General features: G+C 40.5%; 1 long non-coding RNA gene across 2 annotated transcripts; it reads left to right on the top strand.

The window, feature by feature from the left end:
• The first annotated feature begins 645 nt into the window (after positions 1 to 645).
• Positions 646 to 23,998, top strand: LOC135312470 (uncharacterized). Of its 2 annotated transcripts, none has more exons than XR_010372013.1 (5): positions 646 to 854; positions 10,530 to 10,741; positions 16,293 to 16,398; positions 16,501 to 20,422; positions 21,645 to 23,998. It is a non-coding gene; the product is annotated as an uncharacterized LOC135312470 (long non-coding RNA). The 2 variants fall into 2 exon arrangements; XR_010372012.1 differs by lacking the exon at positions 21,645 to 23,998 and adding an exon at positions 15,305 to 15,416 and having other exon boundaries at positions 662 to 854; positions 16,501 to 17,423.
• The last annotated feature ends 1,551 nt before the right edge of the window (positions 23,999 to 25,549 follow it).

Genomic DNA, 25,549 nt, shown 5'->3' with positions numbered 1-25,549 from the left:
TCTTTCAAAAATATTTGTTGTCATTCTGACCCAACTAGAAGAAAAAGGGAGGAAAAGGTTTGCAATAGCAGCTTGCCTCAGTTGGTAGAGCCTGAATATGGGATTTTGCCTGGTTTATTTTAAGTCTGAGCAGCTAGCAGCTGGAGTATGTCCCACATGCTAACACTTGGAATTCCCCCGGGGAGAAGGTTTGTTTCAAATGTAACATTGGCCCTCCAAAGCTAGTCGTCTTTCTGCTTTATTAAGTTTACGTACTCCATAACTGCCTCAAGCCTCGATAATGCGCATATTTTGAGTGATCGAACCTCCTCACCTACTTCATATGAACTGTTTTTTGATTTAAATGCAATTTATTAGCAATATCTACTTACACACACATACACACCCCAGCCAGATACTGAACAGACACAGTCTTGCAGACTTACACAGCAGCTGTGACAACAACTGATGTCACCTCCTTTGCAGAAATTTCCACAAGCGTCTTCCAAAGGCCAAGTTAAACGAGATAGAGCTTATCAGTTTCTTTAAAGTGCTCTGGATGAGACCAGTCCATGTGACCACCTTCCCAGCCACGGGGGTGTGGTATGTCACAGCTCCCCTATCAGCTGGCACATGGCGGTGAGAGATATGAGACAGCAGAAAAGTAGTAGTAACAACACCACCCAGACCGCCGAAGACGGAACGAATACGCTGAGTAACTTCAGTGTGTGTGCACTTACTTTCCAAAAACAGGTGGAGGGTTTTCAGCCCTGACTTCTGCTTGCACATCGCAGTCAGCACAGATGGGTGGTAATATTGCCTGCTACGCGGTGGAAAGGCTATGGTTCGTTAGCATCATATTAACACCTTAAGCAGTGAGTTGCAATTCTATTTTTTTTTCTTCCCAAAGTTTTCCCCTCTTTTGGATATTCCATGAATAAAAAAGAAATTACTAGCAGGGATATTCTTCAAAAAGCAATTCCTTAAAATAAATTCTCTGCTTCTGTTCTTGCATCAGAAATATTAGAGAATTTCAGAAGATATCCTCCTAAGTTTTACTGCTGAAACTACTGAATGTTTTAGGTTTTCTTCACTGCCTATAATTATGATTAAATTATCAGTTGCAAAGAGTTAATTTTAAAGCTTTCACAATGATTTATTTTATTCAAAATATTAACTAGCCAATAACATATTAACAAAAGCTTATATTTAAACGTTTGCAAAACATCTAATTTAATGTTTCAACCTTTCTAGGACAAAAAGGTTCCTTACTCGCAGTAATTTAAAAACATAGCCATAGTATTGAACATTGCGCTCAGACAGCTTGCAATTTTCACCCCAGGGCTCTCCCAGTTTCCTTTCGTGGGCCTGTTAGCACAGAGGACAACCTTAAAATCTTACCAACATCTGTTAACAAAAATATGATAATTAGCTGGAGGTAACACACCTTTTTTACTTGTGAATGTACCCCTTCAATTCCTGAACTTATACGCATTTACCCCTCCTGTCACCATTCTACTGGGCTTTATTAATAGTTACCCCACCATAAACAGTTCTGATTTTAAAAAAAGCTGGAAATATGCTGGGCAGAGGCAGGAGGGAGAGAATAATAAAGAAAGAAAATCCACTGAGCAAAGACAAACAACTTTCAGACATATTTTTTTTTCTCACATTTCAGAAGTTAGGGGATTGCCTTCCTCTTTGCAGAACAGCCATTTGCTTTTTCAGTGCTGTACCACTGGACGTAATGCATCAATATATTCTTCTATGTTCTTTTTTCCCCTTCAGATTGACATGCCAATCTGCTTCTATGAATTCATACTCTGCATGACTAAGAATTCACCTTATATGGGGACTTCTTTCACGAACATAGTTATAGTCACTCTAGGTCACTTGGGCATGCCCCTTGTGAATTGTGCAAGATTAACAGATTCTGGCACAGAGCAGCACAAGGTTTAAATTCTGGATCTAGCACAGCAGTGAAAAGTTTTGTATATAGGTACATAAGAATTTGGTGACAAAGATAGTCAGAGAAACTGAAATCCAGTCTTACCCTTCATTCCTGAGGTCCTTCTCCTAGCCCCTCTACTGAGTGTTGATTGACACAACTTTTTTTTTTTTTTCATCCCATTTTCTACAGTTCTGCCAGATTGCTCCCATTTTACTGCAATCTCACACCGGTTAAGAATCTCACTGACTGGTCTAGCCAGCTCATATAGGATGAAAAAACTAGATCACCTTTACCCATTTCTTCTTTCAAAGTTAAGTGCCTGCAGGCAGAAGTAAGCTTTCTAGCGCATGGACAGCCTCTTGTATTTCAATTACTTCTTGCCCAGCACAAATCTGTAGCTGAAACCTAGATGTTAATGCCATCTTAAATAAAAATATTTTTTCAGGTGCTGGCCAGAGTTTTAAGAGATAGTTCCAGCAATAAGCATATTGGAGTAGCCAAGACACAGCTGCTTGAAACAGCAACATACAGCAGTTATGCATGCAATACAAAAAAAAAAAAAGACCTCCTTCAAGAAAGCTATTGAGGACAGATGCAGATCAGTCCTCCTCAGGGTTCATTAGGTTTTTTCCATCTTCTGTAAGCCAACCCTAGGCATGACTCTAGAAGATGACTAAACTAAAGATTTGTGTGTCATTACACCCTCTCCAACTCCAGCTGCAACTTTTTATCCATGAAAGCCCCAGGATTCATGATTCAGGATAGAAGCTTTCCTATCTCCGACATTTCCTTGGCATGCTGGTTACAATCACTTCTCCCACCATCACCTATTTCTGAACTGTCTGTGGTTAAAGATCCTTCATCCTTGCTGGAACTGTATAAACAGAAGCCACCTAAAATCACATGTGGGCCCTGGGCTATGACAGACAAAAGGCCTTTCAATATTCTCCCCAGCAAGACTTCCACAGAGGTATAATGGCTTTCGGGCCCAAGTCCACTTTATTTTTATGCTGTAGGGATGCTCTAAATGGTCCTGTTATGTACAGGACACATATATTTCTATGTAATCCTGCCCATACAGATGGTGAAATGCCAGCTATGAATCAATAGAATTTATAAAGGTCTGCTGAAGGTACTCATAGCTGTGAGTTGCACACATGGGTGCTTTAAGTGCTAAAAGAGGCCCTGCTTTCTTCACAGCTGAAATACGGGCCTGTAGCCCCTACACCTACAGAATTGACAAGCCAGTGCACGATAGCCCGCGCACAGTGAATTTTAAATGCAGACACATGACCTCAGATTCCACTAATAAAGGGTGATCTGTACTGCAATGTTTGAGACTTACAAGTGCAAACATAGCAGAGGCACTATAAGGCTTATGTGAAAAATTAATTATTCCATGTAGAAAGGAAGTTGGCTTGCTTTGAGCAGAGGTGTTAATAGACTAACCTTTTTTCCCAACACCAGCCTGCTTACCTGAAAATATGAAAACACCTACTGACGCAGTGTTGTATTTATTTGAGACAGTATCATATCCCACACATGTTAAATGTATTGCTGTGATTCAGATGAAGAAGGCAGTTAATCTGAATGCCAGTTATAAAAGTCATTTACTAAAAAATAAGCCTTGGACAACTGTGCTACAATTTTAGTAATTTGGGGGCAGAGAGGCATGCAGATCATAGTATACAAATAGGGCTGAATTTAAAAGAGCAGCTTCAGAATAGATACCTTCCACCCTTCCACCATGTTCGGGATAGTTAATAAATGCTGGATCTTGCATGACAGTAACCAGACAGGGACTTGGCACAGAGAAGACTTGCTTCATCACAGAGATCCACCAGAGTAAGGACAAAACCAGCAGCAACTGGAAAAGGTGAAAAGGTGGAAGGATCACACAGTTCTATGGTAGAAGAGGTATTTGGGTCCCTCTCAAAGGCAGTATAACTTTGTTTCCTAAGCAAGGTTTCTCCTCCGCCTCCTGTCTCCAATACATTTCAATTGCAACCAATAGTCATTTCCTAGCAGTGGCAGAAGTGACAACAGTTGGGTAGACAAGGCATTAGCAAATTAAGCACTGGGCCATCAGCTGTTCTGGTTGCACCTGATTAATGTCCCCCTAGCCTCCTGTCTTCCTCCATCAGCAGCAAATTAGTTTCCTCTGCCAGCATAAGCATCAACATAGTAAGTCCCTAACCTATCAAAATGGGTCAGGCCTGAAAATGGGGAAGACAAAAACCTATAGAAAGTGTTTAACTAACTGTAACTGTAACTCTAGTTACAACTAAGCCAGACCTTACTGAGAGAACCAAACAGTTATGCAGCTATGCCTGCAGACTGGGTGGGATCCCAGTGACACTGAGGGTGTGGGACAACCTCCTCACCTGCTTTCCTTCCAGCTGAAACTGCAGTAGGTATAAGCCAGAAAACACCTCACCAACAGCAAGAGAAATGTTAGTGTCTAGGAGCGAAGGTCTATTGATGCAAACTAGGCCACAGTGACCAAGGGCACTTGTTCTCCCAGGAAATCCCTCATACCTCAGGGAGATGCAAGACTGGCATGGATGGGCAAGACATAAAAGTCTGCATCTCCTACCTTGAACTTAATTATGTAGCTATTCCTGTTTGGTTGTGAAGTACTTTTGGATAACGTTTGGGTAAGAATAGTAAAGGATAAACTTTGTTGTCTCAGGTTGGATACACCCTCCCTTACATTTTATCTCCAGCCTAAAGGGGTTTAGAAGAGGGGCAGTGTAGAAGGTCATAAATTTGTGTCCTAAAGTAGGAAAGTAGACATAAAGCTGCTAGGACACTCAGTGGAAGATGCTGCTGGTCAGCTGCTAATCTGTCAGGCAAGGGCTCCCTAGAAAACCACACCTCAGTGGATGTCCTCCCACACTGCTTCCCTCAGGAGCCTATTGTTCCTTGTTTTAACATCTCTGCAATAACCCAGTGACACATGATCTAGAAGAGAAAAATGAAAAAATGGCACTTGCATCACACACCCCTATCTATGTAACACTTACATCTGCTTCCATAAATAGATCCATCTACTTTGCTCCTCCCAGAATTGAAATTGACTGCACTCAGGGGAGGGAGATCTTTGCTTTTGCTCTGTTTTTGGAAATGGGTGTGCTGATTTGGGTGTGCTTGGGTTTTTAGCATTGGTCTGATACACTCTAAAATAAGCAAGTTACAAGGCTGTTTGTTTTATGGAGCTACACAACATGAAGAAATAATTTCTCACCAACAGCCCAAGGCAGATCATGCAAGGTCACTTGTTAAGATGTTGGAGTGCTAATATATGGTATGTATGGGCACCTTTTACATGTATCACACGCACCTGCTTGCCTGGAAGCAAATCAATAACTCCCTGCACCAAAGCTTGCATTTGTCTGCTCTTATTAGAGGTGAGATGGTGCCCTAGGGAGTGCCACAGGCATTCCATTACTTAGGATCAGCGCCTGAGCAAAATGGAAAGGCTGCTAAAAATAAGCAACATTTGCTCATTGGTATAAATAACAAAAGCAAGAGAGAAAGAAAAACAGAAAGAGAACAAGACGAAAATGAAAACTGGCCCCAGACCAGGCCTTGCAGAATGACTAGTCACCTCCTCATTGCCAATTCTGTCACCATCCTCAGTATGGGCAAGATACTTTCCACTGCCAAGTGCCCTTAGCTTCTTTCCTGAGAGGACCATTACTTGCAGATTCGCAGTGGGCCTGAGCATAGGAGGTAGTTCCCACAGCACACATATCTTTCCCTACGAGTTTCAGGGCTCGGGTGTATTGGAACAAGGGTGCAGCACCTCACAAGCCAGCACACAATGCCAGTTTGATCCCTGCAGTAGCTTGTGAAGCAAGTATTTGGTTTATCTCTGTTTTGTTTATAAAGGAAATTGTGGGGGTGGGCGGGAAGGGAAAGGGTTGCACTTCCATAAAGCTATCATAATTTAGAACTTTATCCTCTCTTTATTAAAATACAAATAACTTTTGGATTGCCATTTTTCTAACAGACTTCTCTAGCAAGTAGTTCTCAGAGCACATTTGGCTGCCTATTCTCAAGTACCGAAGTTGAGAAAGATAAGAAGTGCCTTGTCTATATTTGGAGGAAAATAAGAAGACTAAGCTAATTAAAAATTCACCCTTGCCCTGTATTCCTAAAAGCACTGTACACCCCCATGGCACCAGACGTTTCAGTGTGGGCTGCCTTTTTATACAACTGGAAAGTTTAAAGCCAAGTATGCTTCTGGTTACTTTTCATTTTAGGCTCTCATTAATAAAAAGGAATAATAATTGGGAACCAGCTCCCAAGTAGTATACTCAATTTTTCCTCTGCTTCTATTTCATTTGTTCTATTGTAATAAAGCACACATACACAAAAAATCTATTAGCCCTACAATTAAACAAATAATGGTATTAACAACTCCCACTCACTGCCTTAAGCAGGTTTAGCTGGGAGAGCTGAAGCAGCTGTCTCTGTCCTGTGTTTCTGCCAGAGGTCACCATTCTGCAGCAGGATCAGCTGATCCTTCTGGATAAACTCCTGAGCAAGTGCAGTCTACAGGCTGCAACATTAACATAAACCACCTCCAATTTCAGTTTACTCTGGCAGTAACTTCCTAGGAAAATAAAAGGGAGGAAACCTAAGGCTGGTAACTGTTTCATCTCTTAGTATCAGATAAATCCACCTTTGATTACATTTCAAAGCCCTAAAAAATGGAACAGTCAAGAGGTTTATAATAATGTTCTGGCTTGCCATGAATTAACATGAATTCTCGTAATGAAAAAGGTCACTAGCATAACCATTGGAACACACTGCTAAAATAAGAGCTAAGAAAGGTCCTCTAAAGTTTATCCAGGTATGCGCAGACATTAAACATTTTCAAAAATAGCTATGGCTGCTAACTATGTAACGAAGCTCTTACCAAAAATTTGTCCTTGTCCTAGGTTTGGGATCTCTATATGGCTCTGACGATGTCGCAATATCCAAACTATCACAGCTACAATATGAATTCTCAAACAGTAGAAAGATGAGAGGACAAGGTTCCTACCTCAGTGAGTTTATTTTTCATGTCAGATGATTGGCTCAAAAGCTATCAATGTCTCTTTGGCATCCAAAGTGGAGATACAAATACTTATAGTGGATTTGCTTACTGGTAACTATAGAGAAAACAGCAGGTGGTTACAGTTAGGTTTCTGGGTGCACACATTTCACGCTGTCCAATTCACATGAAACAGAGGAAATGTCGGGTTTTGAGTAATGGTGTGAATGAGTAGAGCACTAAACAGTAGGTATACCTTGAAAGCTGGAAAAATAATACAAAAGGAGTGCCATGGTCTCCATAGCATGCGGATTGTGTCCAACAAGTAGATTAAAAAATGAGGGCGAGATTTATTATGCTTAGCCTAGAGTGTGATGCTAAGGAGTTTGAGGCTGGGAGGAGGGGAAGGCTGAAACAATGAAGAACTTTCAAAAGGAGAATGATTTTTGATGTTTGGAAGGGTTTAGTTTTACAATGCTTGAACCACACTTATGTAGCTGTAATACCACAAAGTCCTGGTTATAGGTGCATTGCGCTGAGATGAGAGGATCTTCTGTTGTGGCTTTCACCGCACTTGTCCTAGCCTCCTACATATGGTTTGCACTGATACAGCTCCAGCTAGCCCCAAGACATCAAGCCCTGACACAACCATCTCGTGCATCCCTCTCATGCTCCCCTTCCAAACACCACAGGCAAGCCCTTCTCCTCTCTGTCACATTCGTAGCTCTGAGTACCTCCCAGCAGATAAGGTAAATTCAGTACAGAGATGAGCATGATCTGGCATCTAATATGTAAACGCTGCCCAAAGTCAGCCTCTAAAACTGCAACTCTACGTTTTCAGAACTATCTTATTTAAACGATCCAGAAACACTGCCAGTACAAGAGAGGAGGAGAGGCAGTGTGACACTGCCAGCTTGATGCACATGTGACAAGGGCAGGCGCAGAGCCAGCCAGCTCCCTAAAGGCTGGGGAGCCAGCCCCACTCCAGCCCAAAGCAGCTCTCCTTGCTATTCCTGACACGGGCTGCTCCGGAGAGCCTCTGCCAGCCAGTGGAGGAGGGCACAGGCACATGATAAGGATAAGCAGGAACTCAAACGAGATGGCACCAAATTAATTTCCCTTTGCATGACCTATGCACTAGATTTTCTGGCCTCTCAAAAGGCACAAAGAGAAACCCACTGGAGTAAGCAGGGCCCTGTGTCAGCAAAATACTTCATTTCTTACCTGAAACATCCAGGCGGGCAGAGCTGCAAACGTAACGATTACTCACTGTTTCCAAGCAAAGTACCACGTGTTTAAAAGACAACTATGAAGGGGTAGGCTAAGTATTTATCTCATTTTCCTTTCTTCCTTCTTTAAAATGACTTAGAATGTGCAATGAAGATGTGAAAGCTGCCTTTTTCTGCTCTCAAAAAAAACAATACAGGGAGAGGGAGTCCACTGGTTTATTACCAGGCAATACACTTATTATGAAACACTCCATGGACGACCAAAAAGCAAATATGATGACATCATCACAAGCATCACAAAAGTAAAAACTGAAACAGAAAAGGATTTATCTTCAACCTGCCTAATGTGCAATCAGGCAAAAAAATCTTGCCAATTGTAATTCAGTTAAGAATTGAGGAAGGTCTGAAAATACATTTAAAAGTGAAGGTCACAAAGTCTGACCTTCTGTATTGTTTAGCCAATGAAATTTCCCCCGCTTACACTTTGTCCATGGCTTTTGCTTGCTGCAATATTTTTGTTAAATATTTCAGCCAGCAAAAGGAAATAGCAAAACCAGAAAGGAGACAAGACATTCTTTTTCAAGGAAACTGGAAACTAATTTAGCAAAGTGGGTCAAAGGAAATGCTGAAAAATACAAATCCATCCTACAGTTAACTTAAGCCAGAAAGTACCAGTCTACACATAGTTTTTGTAGCACTTAATAGACAGATTAAATTTGGTTTAGAAATTAAGAGAGAAAAAGCAGAACAGTCACCCAAGGTGGATAAATAGGCCAGCTTTTGGAACTCATGTTATGCTAATAGAATAATATTGTGGCAAACACATGTATTTTCCAAAGATCACATAGGTCCCTTTTGAGGAAGAAAGACCTGCACTGAGAAATGCAGGAGCCCGTTATCTGTTTATCTACTAAAGGTGCAGCCTAAAGAGAGGTACCTGACAGGAGGGGCCTGGAGGTCAGGAGAAGCTCTGATGACATACCATCTCCCTCCTTTAGATGAGGCTGATGGTGGCTTTAGTTGCATTACAAGGGAGCAAAGCAACGGAAGCAGCCCTCCCTCACAGCAGGATTAAAAGAGATTGTAAACAAGATGGGATTGTGCATCTGTGTAGTCCTCAGAGGAGGAAGTAACTAAACCAGGAGAAAAGAAGTATGAAAGAGCAGTACCAGAAGGAAGTAGAGGAAGATAGTCGAGGATGTGGAACAGGGATTGTCTAGTCCAAACATGCTGCTGGAAAAGGTTCCCACTGGCTACGAGCATCACCACCTACTTGCAGCGTGGCTGTTTTGATTCAGGTTTTTCTGGAGGCTCCTGTGAGCAGCAGTAGGTGCACTAAAGTGGTGGGGAGGCTTCGTCACAGACCGTTTTGCTGAACTCTGACACTCCATAGCCATGTCTTACACCAGGTTTCTCCCTCACAAAAAGTGAGAAAACATTTGCAGCAAGTAAAAACTTTGAAGGGAAACCACAAGTACTGAGGAGAATTGTTTGCAGCCATCAGACTTGTGCCCTATTTTATGTCTACAAATACAAAGTAAATGAGAGGTGATTTGGCAATTGTACAAAGAGGCTGTCCCTCCGAAACTCCAACCTTTCCCTCAGTTTCAGGCCATGCCATGCCTCCTATTTTACTTTCAAAGAGCTAACTGTCAGAGAAATCCGTTTTGTAAGCTAGTAACTACACAAAATTAGCTCTAGCCAGCTGTGAATTCATTTGTTCTTTCTATTTGCAGTGTCTCCTTTGCTGAAACATAAAACTTGGTACGAGTCAGCTTATTTCACTGTATTTTAAACTATAACAAGGACAAAAACACCAAGAAAAATATCACTAATGCAAAAGATGAACAAAAATCTAGCCTAGGGACAATCATGACAGCAGAGCAATTTAGTATGCCTGAACTACCGTATTGCTACCTTTCATTTGCTAGTTGAAGTATAGCCTCCTTACCCCCCAAAAAAAAAAAATTAAAACTTGCAATCTCTTCCTACGGATGATATAGAAAAAAAAAATACACACCCACCAAACTAACCATTCTTCATGCTGACTTGTAGGGTAAGACCTCTTCTGCAAGCTTTAAGTACCTCTGTATAATTAATAGCAAAATAAACACCACTTGCCAAATCAATCTGCACTAATCTAATCTAACAGCATCTAACCACTCTCGTGTTTCCCTATTGTTTTACCCCTATGGAATGATTTTGCTAGCCCTCCCCTAAACCCATTGCTTCCTGTACCTCCTGCATCTCAAAGGCATGCAAATGAATCCTTAACAGCTTTTCCCCCCTTCTTTGACACATACACTTTTTTTTTTTTTTTAAACAGGCTAGAAACAAACACACTTGCATTTATTTACATTGTGATAGTCTCCAAAGGCTCCATCCAGCATTGTGGTTAAAGCAAACAACGAATCAGCAAAGCAAGTCCAGAGTTCAAGCAGCAACAATCAATGCACTGAGCTCACACGCTGGCAAACTTTGGCTTGTGGGTACCTGCACAACAGTGAAGTGCTCACCGGACTGCAGCAGTACTATGAGGTATAAATGCTTCCTCCTCTAAACTGTTTGGTATTTGAAGTATGGGAATGTATTTCTTCTTTGCAGGGTTTCTACACTTTACATTATCATAAAAACTGGTTTCTGTCACCCCTGTCAATGTATACAAGCTATTGGGATAACTAGGCACAACCTTTATTACTGGTCAGTTAAATCTATGTGGGTAGGACAAGTATTATTAGAACAAAGCCAAAAAACATACACTTAAATGGAAGTATGGTTTCTTGACTTGGATAAGATCTAAAAAGAAAAAAAAGAAAAGAAAAAGTCAAGGGCAGCATTTTCAAACATCAGGGCAAACAATAGGCCCCTAAATCTGTACAGTGACACACTAATTAAAACCCCATCCCTTTTTAGGAATCTATTTCCGTTTAAATAGGATCATTTGGATTTAATAAGATCTCCTTTGGTTAAATCCCAGACAACATACCTACGAAGCAAACTTTTAACAGCAGAGCACAAAGTGTAGTTCCACCAGGACTGCCCACCACAGGAAATTACAGGGCTGTGATTGTTGACTGAGATATACTTGTGTCCCCTTGCGACACAGTTACTCTGAGCAAGTACAGAAAAGGGTTCATTATTTACCTCTCTTGCCAGCACTGCCTCTGGTAAAACTTACTGCAATAATCAGCCTACATCACTTACCTTGCTGCATAAAGCGCGTCCCTACGTCTCTCTGAATAACCATGGTGTCACTTTTTCTTCCTAGTTGTGCGAAACAGCTTCTGAAAGTGCATCACTTCAGGACAGAATAAAAGACGAACAGTAAGGCTGGCTCTAGCACAAAAAAGAGGACTGCCCCTCCTAGTCTCCACAGCATCACACTTGGCTGTAAAAGATGATGGTCAAAACAGCAAAAGCTGTCAAGAGTTAGTTTTTCCATGGGGTTTACCTACTAGGAATCTTTAAGAAAATAAATCTAGGCTTCAGGTAAAGATGCCAAACTGTGTCAGTGATGTTAGGCAGGGGTCACTGAGGTGCCCTTTCCACACTTAAAAGTTTGTATTTGGATTGGAGGAGGGAGAAGGTAGGAAGCTTACACTGAATAGAGATTATTCCTGAATTTTGGGGCCAGGAGATGTCTACCAGATTAATGCAAAAGACATTTCTCCTTCCCTAATCAATCAAAACAGACATTTCAGGGAAAGTGGGCACCTCCAGATGTTCCCCTGAACCGCCCACAAGTATCCAAGCATATTTAGGCTGAGCTTTAACCAGATGACTGATAGAGAGAATCATCCCACTCTTGCAAGCAGTTCACTGTGTGGTCTTAAATAAATCGTTTGCATATAATGAGCACTAGAGAAGAAGGAAGTTTTCTGCTCCTTTTCTTTTCATGTATAGAGGCATCATATGAAAACAGGCAGAAGTATTGGCTGTTAACGGGGATGGGAGGAGGGGAGCAGAAGGGAGGAAAAAAGTTGATACTTTGTTATTTATAGGGAATCTTCACTTTTTTAATTTTAGAAAGAGATTTTTAAATGAGATCACTGTACCACAAAAGACCACTGCAAGTAAATGAAAAAGGGAAAATTTCAGTTGGATCTGGTAGCAGGTATTAGGGTATCATCCCGAAGTAACACAAATAAACGAAAATAGTTGAAGAAAAGTTTTCATTAAAGAAAATTAGGGATTGTCATAGCTTAGAAAGAAGAGAAACAGCCATCTAAGAGCTTGACAGGAAATACAATGTTCCTCTCCCTTGCCTTTGAAGGTCACTTTTATTCTTGGTGAGATTCTCTCTCTGCAGAAGGTGTGAGCAAACATAATGCATCACACATCTGCTAATCTTCTGTACAGAACTAAGTTTTCCCTGAGGTTCCTTGGTTTTTCCTCGGACTTACCACCTATTGATATTTCTCTGCATGTCCAGAAACCAGTTAATTTTTATCAGTAGAATGGGTATGTGTCTATAAACTGATCTAACTGGTAAAAGATGACTCTACCTACAGATCTGCTTTTAGGAACTGCCATTTGAATTAGGCAGCACCAGGGATGGATTAAAAAACCCTGGGTGAAGCACAAGGTACAGCTGGACCATGAAATGAAATTGTATTTTCCGAGGCCCCTTTCCCCACACCCCCAGTGCTGTGCTCCCCAGGTGCTGTGCTCATGCCCTGTAGATACGCATGAGCTGCAGTACAAAGCACAGTTGGCAGCTAATTTGGATTTAGCCATTTCACACTTGCAAGCCAGGGATTCAAAGCCAAATACCCGGGCCCCCTCCTACTTTCCAACACAGAAACAATTTAAAACAGATCTAACACCTATGTAGTACTGATTTGGTTATCTTCAAAATCCCCATTGTTCTGTTTAAAGAGCATATCCTCCTAGAATAGCCTCCTTTTGATAAACAACTCCTTCTGCATGTCAGCCAAACAACAGTTTTGGTCTTTATCACAAGTGGACCAGCAGCAGAAACAGTGTGTGGCAAAGCGGGGGAGGAGGGGGTTTTAGCTGAAAATAGAGTTCATTGTCAGCTGGGCTTTAGACTCAGGTTTTTAAATAGGTTTTGGAATGTGGATATGAAGCAGTTAAAAGAACCCTAGCTCCAGCCCTTAAAGGAAGAAATGTCTATTCACACGCTTAAAAGCGTAGTAGGACCTCAGGTAATGGCATCATTCGTGTGTTGTACACAAAAGTTTCTTGTATAAGATGATCAAAATATACAGGAAACTAATTATTAATTCCTTGGGTAACAAACAAACACACACACACTTCTTAAATAGAAACACACAACTCCAAAGAACCCATTTAGAAAAAAAATTTAAAAGGGATGAAATTGAAATGCATATTTTAAAAAAACATAATCAAAGATATATAATTTTTTGAAGTTGTTTTAGAGAGAGATTTCTGTGCCTTTAATGCAATTTGTAGGAAATTAATGGAGGTACTTACAAATTATTGACCTTTTTTTACACTCCAGATATGCATTTAGTGGAATGTGGCCATTTCTGAAGTGTTTACTTAATGAAAAATATTAACTCTTTTCAGTAAAATATCATTGGCGTGAATTTATAATGACACTATATAATTTGATTGTATATTTTACTTCCATTATCCCCTCAGCATGGTTGAAAATGGTTTTACGTCTTCAATTCTTAGGATTAGTGGGTATGCAAATGTGATATATGCACTCTAAAATCTGTCACAAGAAAATGTTGTGTGTTTCTTAGGAGCAAGCACTCCTAAGAAAGCTGAATCTTGAAAAGCTGATACGACTGATTTTAGTGACCATCAGCACGTGTGTTAAACAGTAAAATGGAAAAAATGTACACCCAAACACAAAAATAATGACCAAAGGAAAATACAGGCTAAATGCTATTTGTAGTCTATCTTCTGGAAACCATGCAACTCTTGCAATATCCATGTGTTTTGCTAGCAACTGCATAAAAGGTTCCTGTAGTTAGGGAAGAGGCGGTATTCCTAGCACAGTGTTAGGTTAAAAAATGCTCTTAGGTCAACAAACCACCAGGGAATCCACATCACTTTGTTCCAAAACGTTTGCTGAAAAGCCGTAAGTGGCCTAAACAACACAAACTTCAACATCTTCAGCAGTGCTATCTCCTGTCAGGGCTAACTGACAGCACACCCAGGCCATGGGGTGACCCCCACTTGCACAAACAGGCTAGACCTCGGATAAGACAGTTGAATTTGGAAAACACTGGCGGTTGGTGCTGCCTGGTTTCTAGGTTTCCCACAGATAGAGCATCTGGGCAGCGTTAACTGTGGCATCCTGTAAACACCGGCTGGATGATAACAGAGTATAAGGCAGTCAACAAAGTGACTGTGTAAGACTGTTTTCCTCTGTTTTGGTGGTAATCAGATGGCATAGCCAAATGTTGTGCCTGTGGAAACGAGCTCTGGAAGTAGTTAAAAAAGTGTTTACAGCACAGTCTGCAAGAGATACAGAGACAAGATGCTCTTCAAAAGTCAGGAAAATCTATCCAAGTGTAAGCTTTTTCTCCTGTTCAACACCAAGAGCCAGAGATACCTCAAACGCAACATCAGCCAGGAAGTCAGATGGGCTTTTTGGCAGATTTCCAGTGTTAGGGGCTAGCAACACTCGACAAAGTCTTGGTCCACTAACATCATATGGCAAAGCTCCCCACTGATCAAAAAGGCGACAGAAGTTGTCAAAAAAAATCTTCCATATAAGGCAATAAACTTTTCAGGTCTTGCCATTACTATTTAAATAGGCCAACCAGCCTACATGCACATGCATATATGCAAATCATCAAATAAGGTGAGAAAAATTCATTGTTGTGCAATTGACAGGAAGGAACTAATGTTGATTTTCTTTTTACTAATGAGTTTTTCTGCAGCTTGGTGGCAAATGTAAAATATTGCCTCAATTGTGTTTTCTAAACAAATACAAGTTAATTCTATTCATTCAAGGCTCTATACTGAGAAACGAGTAGCAGCAAGGATTCACAATTGCTGAACTGATCTTCCTCCCATTTATGATCATCTAACTTCCTTGTAGCAACTACAGTAATTGCTGTTGCAGAACAATAACTGTTTTAAATCTGTTTTGGCTAGCCTTTGCTGAAGTTCAGCAGTTGAATGGAGGAGGATGACTTCTTCATGTGACCAGCCTCCAGAAGTTCTGCCTGGACTGCTGACGAACACTCACTCACAATGCGAGAGCCTAGTCTGTGCAGCTCATTGAAAATTACATAAGTTATAAAAGATACATCAAAGGAAAACAAGTAACTCTTATAACAATTGTTTATGCTTGTAAAAACCTAGAAATCTGCTATTATAATGAGGACACTTGACATTTTACGTTCATCTCAGATTTAACTGCAAGAAAAGAGATACAAACTATCTGCTCTTGCGGACACCTTTTGTTTTCATGAATTTGGGCTTTGGGCTGGATTTTTGTTTGTTTTTTTTTAAAAACTTAATTAACCTACATTCAAATAAAGCATATGGTTGTTTGCCATGTAAAGAAATATAAATGCTTTCCATCTTTTAAAGTCAGCTAAAACTGAAAGGAGCTTAGAGACCAAAAAAGGAGAAAAGCCATAGATTTCTTTTTAAGGAAAAAATAATGGATTTACCTAGTAAAGACAAGACTTAAATTTAAGGACTTTGAGCAACACTACTGGGGAAAAAACAAAACAAAACAAAAAACCTATAACAAAAAACAGTCCATGCATTCATGCTATCATGCTGCAGACAGAAGAACATGCATGTGGCAATTATGTGCAGATATTTTTACAGCAAACTAAAAGGTGAGGAGGAACAGAGTCCAATTTTGGACCTAGGGCTCTGACAACACGCTTTAAATATTCATAATACAAGCTCGAGATCATCAAGATTGCTGTGAAGGGAATCTAGGTTTGTTTCAATGACACAGAACAACTCCTTTAAGGAAATCAAGTCATACTGCAGAAATGTAGAGGCCCATCAGATAGCAGAGGGGATTAGAGCAAAAAGAGAGTCCCCTACTCTCAATGCTTCTTGGTGCAGCTTCTACAAAACAAACATTTTTCTCACACTTTTCCTTACTTTTCTTTTTAAGAAATTTGCAAATTCTTATGAAAAGAAAACAGAGACAAGATTGCATCTGGTTTGTCTATGGCGCCATTCATTGCTATAGGGAGACAACTTGGAAAAGGTGATGAGTGGTAAGTTGGTGAATTATATTAATAGAAAAACAATAGAAAATTACTCTCAATGCTGTGGTTAACCCTTTAGCATTCACACTTTGGTTTCTCTCTCTTTCTCAGGAAGCCCAAGCAGAGGATGATTACATCTTTCCCTGCACAAGTTGTTAATTGCTTTCCCCTCCAAAATGTTAGCATTTTTCTCCTTTTCACTTCCATGAGCACTGTGTATGTAAAAATACTTTTGGAAGAGGGGGGAAGCAACCCGCTGAAATGTTATCTTTTTCTTGATTTGGGTCCTTAAGCAGAACTGAACAGCATTTCAGACTTCAGTAAGAAGGATGATTTGTACCTTCAGCACAAGCCAAACACCATCTAATATTGTATTTTTTCCTGAAGGTGTAGGTGGAGAACGTATAGGTTTGAAGGAAAAACTCCACCACTGATACCCACTGAGCGGTGAGTTGAAGCATGCAAACCACTAAGCACTTATTGTAAAGATATAACTTTGTTAAATGCAAAGAGCATCCCGTCAAGAGCCTTTAATAAAGAAAAAAAGGCCACATAGACATCATCTGCAGTTTCCCAATGAGCACATCAATTTACTTAATTAAATATTGCTTTCAAAGTTTCAGTCACAATAGCTCTTGTCCCTTGCCAGTTGCAGTAAGAAAGATACATTGAACAAGGATGTCAGCTGAACACTAGCACTGACGTTAATGCCAACTGTCCAAAGCTTTGCCAAGTAGCTGACGTTCAGGGTGAGGACTCCCTCGTTTTCAGCTCTTTTTAAGGCTTTGTTAAAGTACTGAAATTCTAGGAGCCCATTTTTGTGCATTTTGCAGAGACACAGGAGACCTTGTATTTTCAAACAGGACAAGATTCATCTACCATGCTGAGGTTCTTTAATGGAAAGCACTTGTGTCACAAATTATTTTTATTTTCATTGCTGTCTACCAGATTTTGGTCCCCCATTTTGTTTCATTAGATTTAAGCTCACTTTGCAAGTGCACTTATATTTTAATTCAGATTTAAAAAAAAAACAACTTCCCTCCACAAAAATGCCAGTCATTTTCTGAAATTAATCTCCCACATCCAGATCACTATAGAGTGACACCTACATTTTTTTCTTGGTTTCTCATTTCTGCACAGGACATGGAAACTCAGATACATTCCCCTAGGTAGATTTCTGTGGTTTTGCCTACATCCTCAATTAACTCCAGCCTACTAATTTTTAGAAGAAGAAATAATTGTTTTCTCCTTCATCTAAAAACTATGTTTCTAAGGGAAGAATCCAAGAACAAAACCAGTTTTGAGCAATAGTGTCATTCTGCAGCTCCCTAGGCATCAGGATTGAAGGGTAGGATCAAAGAACTGCGAGAAGAGTGAAGACAAACCTTCCCCACGCTGTCCATCCATCCCCTGCTTGCTTCTTTTTCACTTTCAGTCATAGAGATATAAAAAGCAGCAGTAAGATATGTCCAGTGACACTGAAGACAACACGTTATATACACACCTATGGAACCTGTTCAGCTACCAGCAGGCTTAATATCGACTTCAATTCCTCTGAAACAGAATCACAGACTCATAGAATCGTTAAGGTTGGAAAAGACCCTTAAGATCATTGAGTCCAACCGCTAACCTATCACTGCCAAGTCCACCACTAAACCATATCCTCAAGCACCACGTCTACCCTTCTTTTAAATACCTCCAGGGATGGAGACTCAACCACCTCCCTGGGCAGCCTGTTCCAATGCCTGACAACCCTTTTGGTGAAGAAGTTTATCCTAAGATCCAACCTAAACTTCCCCTGGCGCAGCTTGAGGCCATTTCCTCTCGTCCTATTGCTTGTTACTAGGGAGAAGAGCCCGACCCCCGCCTCGCTACAACCTCTTTTCAGATAGTTGTAGAGAGCGATAAGGTCTCCCCTCAGTCTCCTCTTCTCCAGACTAAACAACCCCAATTCCCTCAGCCACTCTTCATAAGACTTGTTCTCTAGACGCTTCACCAGCTTCGTTGCCCTTCTCTGGACACGCTCCAGCACCTCAATGTCCTTCGTGTAGTGAGGGACCCAAAACTGCACACAGTACTCGAGGTGCGGCCTCACCAGTGCCGAGCACAGGGGCACGATCACCTCCCTGCTCCTGCTGGCCACACTATTCCTGATACAAGCCAGGATGCCGTTGGCCTTCTTGGCCACCTGAGCCCACGGCCGGGTCATGTTTAGCCAGGTGTCAGCCAACACCCCCAGATCCTTTTCCTCCAGGCAGCTCTCCAGCCACTCCTCCCCAAGCCCGTAGCGTTGCATGGGGTTGTTGTGACCGAAGTGCAGGACCTGGCACTTAGCCTTGTTGAATCTCATACCCTTGGCTCTGGCCCAACAATCCAGCCTGTCCAGGTCCCTCTGTAGGGCCTTCCTGCCCTCCAGCAGATCAACACTTCCACCCAGCTTGGTGTCATCTGCAAACCTACTGAGGATGCACTCAATCCCCTCATCCAGACCATCAGTGAAGATACTGAACAGGACCAGCCCCAACGCTGAGCCCAGAATTTGCATTGATGACACTTCTTGCAAGTGGGTGCTTCAGCCCAGACTCTTGGTGGGGCTGTCTTGGTCCTTGTGTACTTTTAAGGAAGGGTGCATAAATAACTGGTCACAGATACTGCCTAATCATTCTGTTGTCAACTTGATTCCAGAGGCAACTGCATTTTAACTTTGACATAGTCAGGCAGACATACTCACAGGCAGCTAAGACTCACATCTTCTCGAAATTAAGTGAATGAAATTTTGACATTTTCCCCCTGACATTCTCAAAATCCCCTCTTGCACTCACATTCTGTCCAAAGTCAAATGTATAGGGAGCATACACAGAGTGCAAAACCTTGCCCTTCTGAAGTTTCATTCAAGGAATCGTCCTTTCTTTTTTTTTTAAGGCACCTTTAGTTAATCCTACTTTAATGCTTAATATCAGACAAGTAAGTTTATTATTTGTTTGGGCATAAACCAAACTATTTTATATTGTGAGGTCTAATCCATATTTGGAAATTTATTTTTTAGGACACATCACTTGTAACTCACTGAACAAAGGTTTTCTTTAAAAATTAGTGATCTCCTAAAAAGCACAATAGGTTAAGACTCATTTCTTGTCAATTACATTTTAGTGTAACACAAATACAGATCGTGCCCAATAATAATCCAGCATTTTTAAAAAGGAGTTTAAAAAAGCCCCAAATCTAGTTCTGAATTCCTATGACACACGCATAGTTTTTAAAACAATATTTCCACTCATCTGAAGCAGCAGCTTATCCTCATAGCCTTATTATGTGCCTTGGAGTTAGTCTTTTAAGCAGAGTAGGAGGCTTGGATTCCAAATGTTTGATCTAAATGCCATCTCAGGACTGGAACAAATGTCACTGTGGTACACAGCCATGGGAGGGGAGGGGAAAAAAATAAATCTGAACTATCACTCTTCAAAGCTACTGTCGTCAGAAGGAGCAGAGGGTGCTGAACACCTCGTAAGACCGAGTTCTGTATTTTAATTTAATTACAACTGTAATTTTACTCAGAATACAAAAAAACAATAACTGAATGTCTTCTTCATGATTCCCTAGTGCATAAGTTGCACGTTGCATGTTCTCTCCATTGCTTTGTCCAGGCCTCCAAAGCCTTAGAGAGACTGTTGCACCATTTCTTGAGGCATTTGTCCCAAAGTTTCAATGGCAAACCAAATAAGAGGCAGAGAATAAAAGGGACTATAACAGCGGAGGGTGATTCTCTCTGTTGCATAACATCACAGCTTGAAATTATAATGAAATTAGTTGTACAGAAAAAGGCCAATGTCTAAGTCATATTACATGTAAAAATGTTTCATATTCTTAAAGAACTCCCCATATCCCAGTGGATTCATGAGCCAGTTTTAAGTGAGTTCCAGCATGAAATTTTGCCCACAGAACCAAAGAGGCTGGATGAACAAACATGAGAATGAAGCACGAAGTGAACTTAGAGGTGTGAGCTTGGTGCCTTCAGCATTATGAGTATCACCTGGTAGGTATATCGAGGTGTCTCTACTGCTGCATTTTTGACCCTTTCTTTAAATGCTGGCTAACATCTGACTGATGCATCATTTTACAAGCAGCCACAAAAATCATTCTCATCTTGATGGCCTAGTGTGATGGTTTTGGCTGGAGTAGAGTTAGTTTTCTTCACAGTAGCTAGTATGGGGCTGTGTTTGGATTTGTGCTGGAAACAGTGTTGGTAATACAGGGATGTTTTAGTTGTTGCTGAGCCGTGCTTACACTAAGTCAAGGCCTTTTCTGCTTCTCACCCCACCCCACCAGCGAGTAGGCTGGGGGTGCACAAAAAACTGGGAGGAGACACAGCTGTGACAGCTGACCCCAACTGACCAAAGAGATATCCCACACCATATTACATCATGGTCAGCATATAAAGCTGAGGGAAGAAGAAGAAAGGGGGGAGGACATTTGAAGTGATGGGGATTTGTCTTCCCAAGTAACAGTTACACGTGATGGAGCCCTGATTACCTGGAGATGGCTGAATACCTGCCTGCTGATGGGAAGCAGTGAATTAATTTCTTGTTTTGCTCTGCTTGCACACATGGTTTTTGCTTTACCTATGAAACTGTCTTTATCCCAACCCATGAGTTTTCTCACTTTTACTCTTCCAATTGTCTCCCTCATCCCACCAGGGGGGAGTGAGGGAGTGGCTGTGTGGTGCTTAGTTGCTGGCTGGGGTTAAACCATGACACCTAGTTAACATACTCAGTGCTCAAATCATTCTTTTGCATTTAGAGTTCCTTCTATTTTTTCTGCCAACAACTGAGACTATAAAACCATCTCTATGTTTTGCTTTTATAAGCAAAGGTCTTTCCATAAGTCATCAAATCTGCCTTTTTCCCTGAGCATTACATACAGCTCAAGAGAGCCTAACATCTGGCATTGCACCATTTAATCAATCCTGGAAAACTGCCCTTTATTACACACTGAAATAGAAAAAGACTAACAGTGTTTATTCAATATAGTGCAATTGGTCACTATTACTTAAAGAGTCTTTCATGTGCTCCAAACACTGTTCACATGCCATGCAACTGCACTGTGTAACATGCTGGAAAGCAGCAGCTAACTGCACCATTGTGGAGAAAGAAGAATGTAGTGACTCAGGACAAAAACCCAGCTCACCCAGAAAATGTTATGTGCTCTTGAATGTTTACACAGTGCAGACAAACCTTTTTTACTTTGTTGTTTCCAAGGACGCATCAGATGCCTCATGCCACAGCAGAAGCCAGAATTTTGCTTCTCTTCTTCCAAAGCATAAAGGGCTGAATCAACCATTACTATAGGTCCTGCAATCCTAAAGAGCCTGTAGTTTTTCAAACCTAAAACTGAGAGGCTTTCAAGTAGCAGCAGTGTCTTCACACACGCTTAAAAAGAAAAAAAAACAAAAAACACCAACCCAACCACGCAGCTCTTTCAATATAAGCTGCTCTTGAGAGCTCTACATTGTGCTATGCTTTTTCATTCACCCTTCTTGTTTTGATCGAGCAAGGATGACTAATGTGCTATTGTGATGCACTTTTCTCAGAAATGTGGCCAACTGAGGCTGCTTCCACCGTAGTTCCACGGGTGTTTAACATTTAAAAAGAGCACTCAGCCGGGCAATGGGTAAGTCATTACATTCCGCTTTAAAACAACAGGCCCCATACATAAACCATGCTCTCATGCAAATCTGACCTACATAATGTTGAAATCTTCCAATGTCAGGAAGATTTCACAAGTAATCCCATGTGTCCCATAGCTGTAAAACTGGTGTTACTTCAGCACCACAGGAAGCACCGCATGTGCCTCAAACAGCTTATCGTGGCATGCTTCAACCCCCTTGCTGCCCTTCCAGTGTCTTCCAGTTTGGCCAGGAAGTTTAGATGGGACAAATGTCTTCAGGACCATTCATCCTATGCCAAGAAATGCTCTTCCAGCCCAGTATATACACAGTTTAACCACCTGGTAAGGACTGTAACAACTCTTTATGGCTTAAAAAATAATTTTAAAAAATTAAAAAAGGGAATACTCTAGACTGAATATATGAGATCACTGTGAAAACACTGACTTCAGCTGGACCAGGGTTTTAGTCCTTATCCCTACAGAACTGCTGAATATTCATTTAGGCCCTAAGGTACAAAGACCAAACAGCGCCCCAGAACACAAGCGATAAGGAAGATATTATTTTGCTATGAGAATACTTCGAATCGTCCCTTGAAAACCAAACTCTCGAGCATAATTATATCACATTACTGGCCTCCTACACTATGGCCAGAGTATTTTAGACAGACTCTGCTCCAACAACTTTTACTGCATTTAAATGCTCCAATTTGAACAAGGCCTTGACTTCTTTAGACCGAAACCTGTCAACTCTTTGCTTTGACAGAAAATTATAACACGTTTCAACTTTTTAAACCATTTTTCAGCCCAGAATAATGACTTTTCTGGAACACAAGGACATGAAAATGTACATTTTTAAGATGGGCATCTGTCCCCAAATCCATCTAGTCTTTTCAACTGACCATGTAGGTTAGTAAAGTTTGTTGTAGCACAAGCCATTAGATCTCATTTCACATTTCAAGACTTCTTTTTCACTCTTTCTGCCAAATGAACACTTGTCTTTCCACTGCTTTTGCAGAAGGCCTGCAGTTTCAAACTCAGGTTTAAAACTGAGCATTTCTACACAGAAAAGGACTCCTTACTTTTGACGTTCACATAGGCCTATGGTTATCTGCATGAAAAGGTTATTAAAAGAGCATTTTTTTAATAGCAATACTAGATATTCTTAAATACATTGCTCAGCCACAGTAAATACAATCATTTTATTCATCTCTTCCTGGAAAGCTTACACTTATTAATGCCTCATTAACCAAAAGATCCTTCATCATATTTATCATCATTCACTGTCTTTATTACATATAAAAAAGAACATTTTCTTACCCTAATCAAAAGGATGATATGCTCCTCAGAATCATGTTATGAAACGATACATGCATCCACCTTATAAGGATGCCTTATAAATCTCCTTCCTTATAAGAAGCAGGAATAAAAATGTTAAATTAGACTAAGTTGATTAATCTCTTGGGCCCAAATCATCCATATCTGATACTTGCAAATATTCTACTATGTCACAAAATGCATGTTTTAAAAGCTGACAGTCTTCAAAACAGTTGGCAACTAGATGTGTTGCTCAGAAAATTAATATTGCTTTTTGAAGTATTTTTTAAACAACAAAACCAAAAGCTTGAACCTAATTCCAAACACAAAATTAAATTCTTTCCTCTATACTAGGAATTTCCATATGATATTTCACACTTGCCCTAAAACAACACTTTTTCTGACCCCAGTGAAAATTCCTTGCATTGGAAGGAAGATTGTGAATAACAAAATCCCCAAGACATATCAGTGGAGAAAATTTTAGCAGCAGGAAAAGCTTCATTACAGCTATCCAGGCTTGAAAAGAACAAATTTATAGTAAGATCCTCCTTAATAGTTTGCAACCATGTAATGCATTTCTCTTACACATGTTTTATGCTAATCCTTCTCTGCAAATAAATATATCCATAAATATTAAGTTTTGGGTTTTTTTTTTTCTTTTGCTCTGACTTTCACCCAACTATCTCAAACTGAATCAAGAAGACACTAAGAAATACAGGAACTAGTTACTTATATGGGTCTAAGTGTGACTGTATTTCACCGACTTCTTTTGTGGCAACACAGAGAAGGTTCAGGACAAATTACTTAATAATGATCTTAGCTAAAGAGACTATGAAAGTTTGAAAAAGTCCTTACTATGCTTGCTGAACAAACATACAACTGATCCCTTCATGGAATAACACTGGTGTGAAAGACACTGTCATTACTGAGAAAAAAGCAGAACCTAAACCTGTTTGCTTTATTTCCCCATATTATTTCATTAAAGGGAATGAAAGCATCCCGCTCATTAAGATTATTTGACAAACAATCTTATGTACAGGAGGTAAAATGTAGGTATTGCATTCAGCTGTGAAAAAAAGCTAATTGTCCTGCTTTTTCTTTTCCATGATTGACTTGGTAGACAGCAGTTTTCTAATGCTCTTGCTAACAATAGCAGACAGGAAGAGTGCGGTTCAACCTAGTTTATGTTTAGGAAGAGGAGCACTGACTTCCCACAATTACTCCTTGAATACAGCATCGAGCCAAAGGAGCAGCAGGGGAAACAATGGAAGGCTTCCATGTGCGTAAGAATATTGTTTCTCTCCTTTGAAGAGCTTGTCATTAGACAATCCCACAACATAAAGGCGACTTTAGGAGAAAAGAAAAACACTGATCTGTATCTAGTGAATAAAAGCAAAATTACAGAACAGTTGTGCCACATTTATCACTGTAGAATAATTTCTCTCAAATAGTTCTCTCAAAAGTTCTCTCAAAGAGACAAATTTATGCAGTGAATCAGAAAAGTGGAAAGGTCTGCATAAGGGAAATTCCCTAGGTTTTTCTTGAACTGGTCTTGGCACTTGTAGACCCCCATACATTAACAGTTTCGTTCAGTAACCCACCAAAAACTACCCAAGACCTGCCACACCAGTGAACTGAATGGGTGTAGCATGGTGGTCCTATGTAGTCCTATGTACACCAGAGCTAGCAGCAGGCAAAGGGAGGAACGGGCCCCTTTTCTCAAGGGTGAGCAAGCAGATCATCTCAGCTGCACTCCTGAGCCACAGCATCCAGCATCTTCTGCTCTCTTTGCCCCAATACAGACTGGTGGCAGGAAAAAAAAAAATAAAAAAAGAAAAAAGAAAGAGTTTACATTTCCCCATCAGATATTCCATATATTATCATTATGTCATGCATTATTACTGGTACTATCACCATAAAGTGTGTGCGTGAGCTGAGGAAGAACAAGACAGAGGAAATGAACAGAGGAAAGATGCTTTTTGATTAACATACTGACTGGAACTTGTGAGATCTATGTTAATTTCTGAGTTTCTTACATATTTCCTGCATGACTGCAGGTCACACGTGGTCTAATAACTTTTCCTGTTCTACATAATTAGCTTACCTAGCAAGAACATTGGCATTTTTATACATTAATAGAAGCTTCTCAGGCAGAATTTGCCTATCGCTAGATTTATATAGC

Source organism: Phalacrocorax carbo, chromosome 3 (genome assembly GCF_963921805.1).
Source record: "Phalacrocorax carbo chromosome 3, bPhaCar2.1, whole genome shotgun sequence".
Classification (NCBI taxonomy): Eukaryota; Metazoa; Chordata; class Aves; order Suliformes; family Phalacrocoracidae; genus Phalacrocorax; species Phalacrocorax carbo.
The sequence above is the reverse complement of the archived record's forward strand: the minus strand, read 5'-3'. Positions and strand labels throughout refer to the sequence as shown.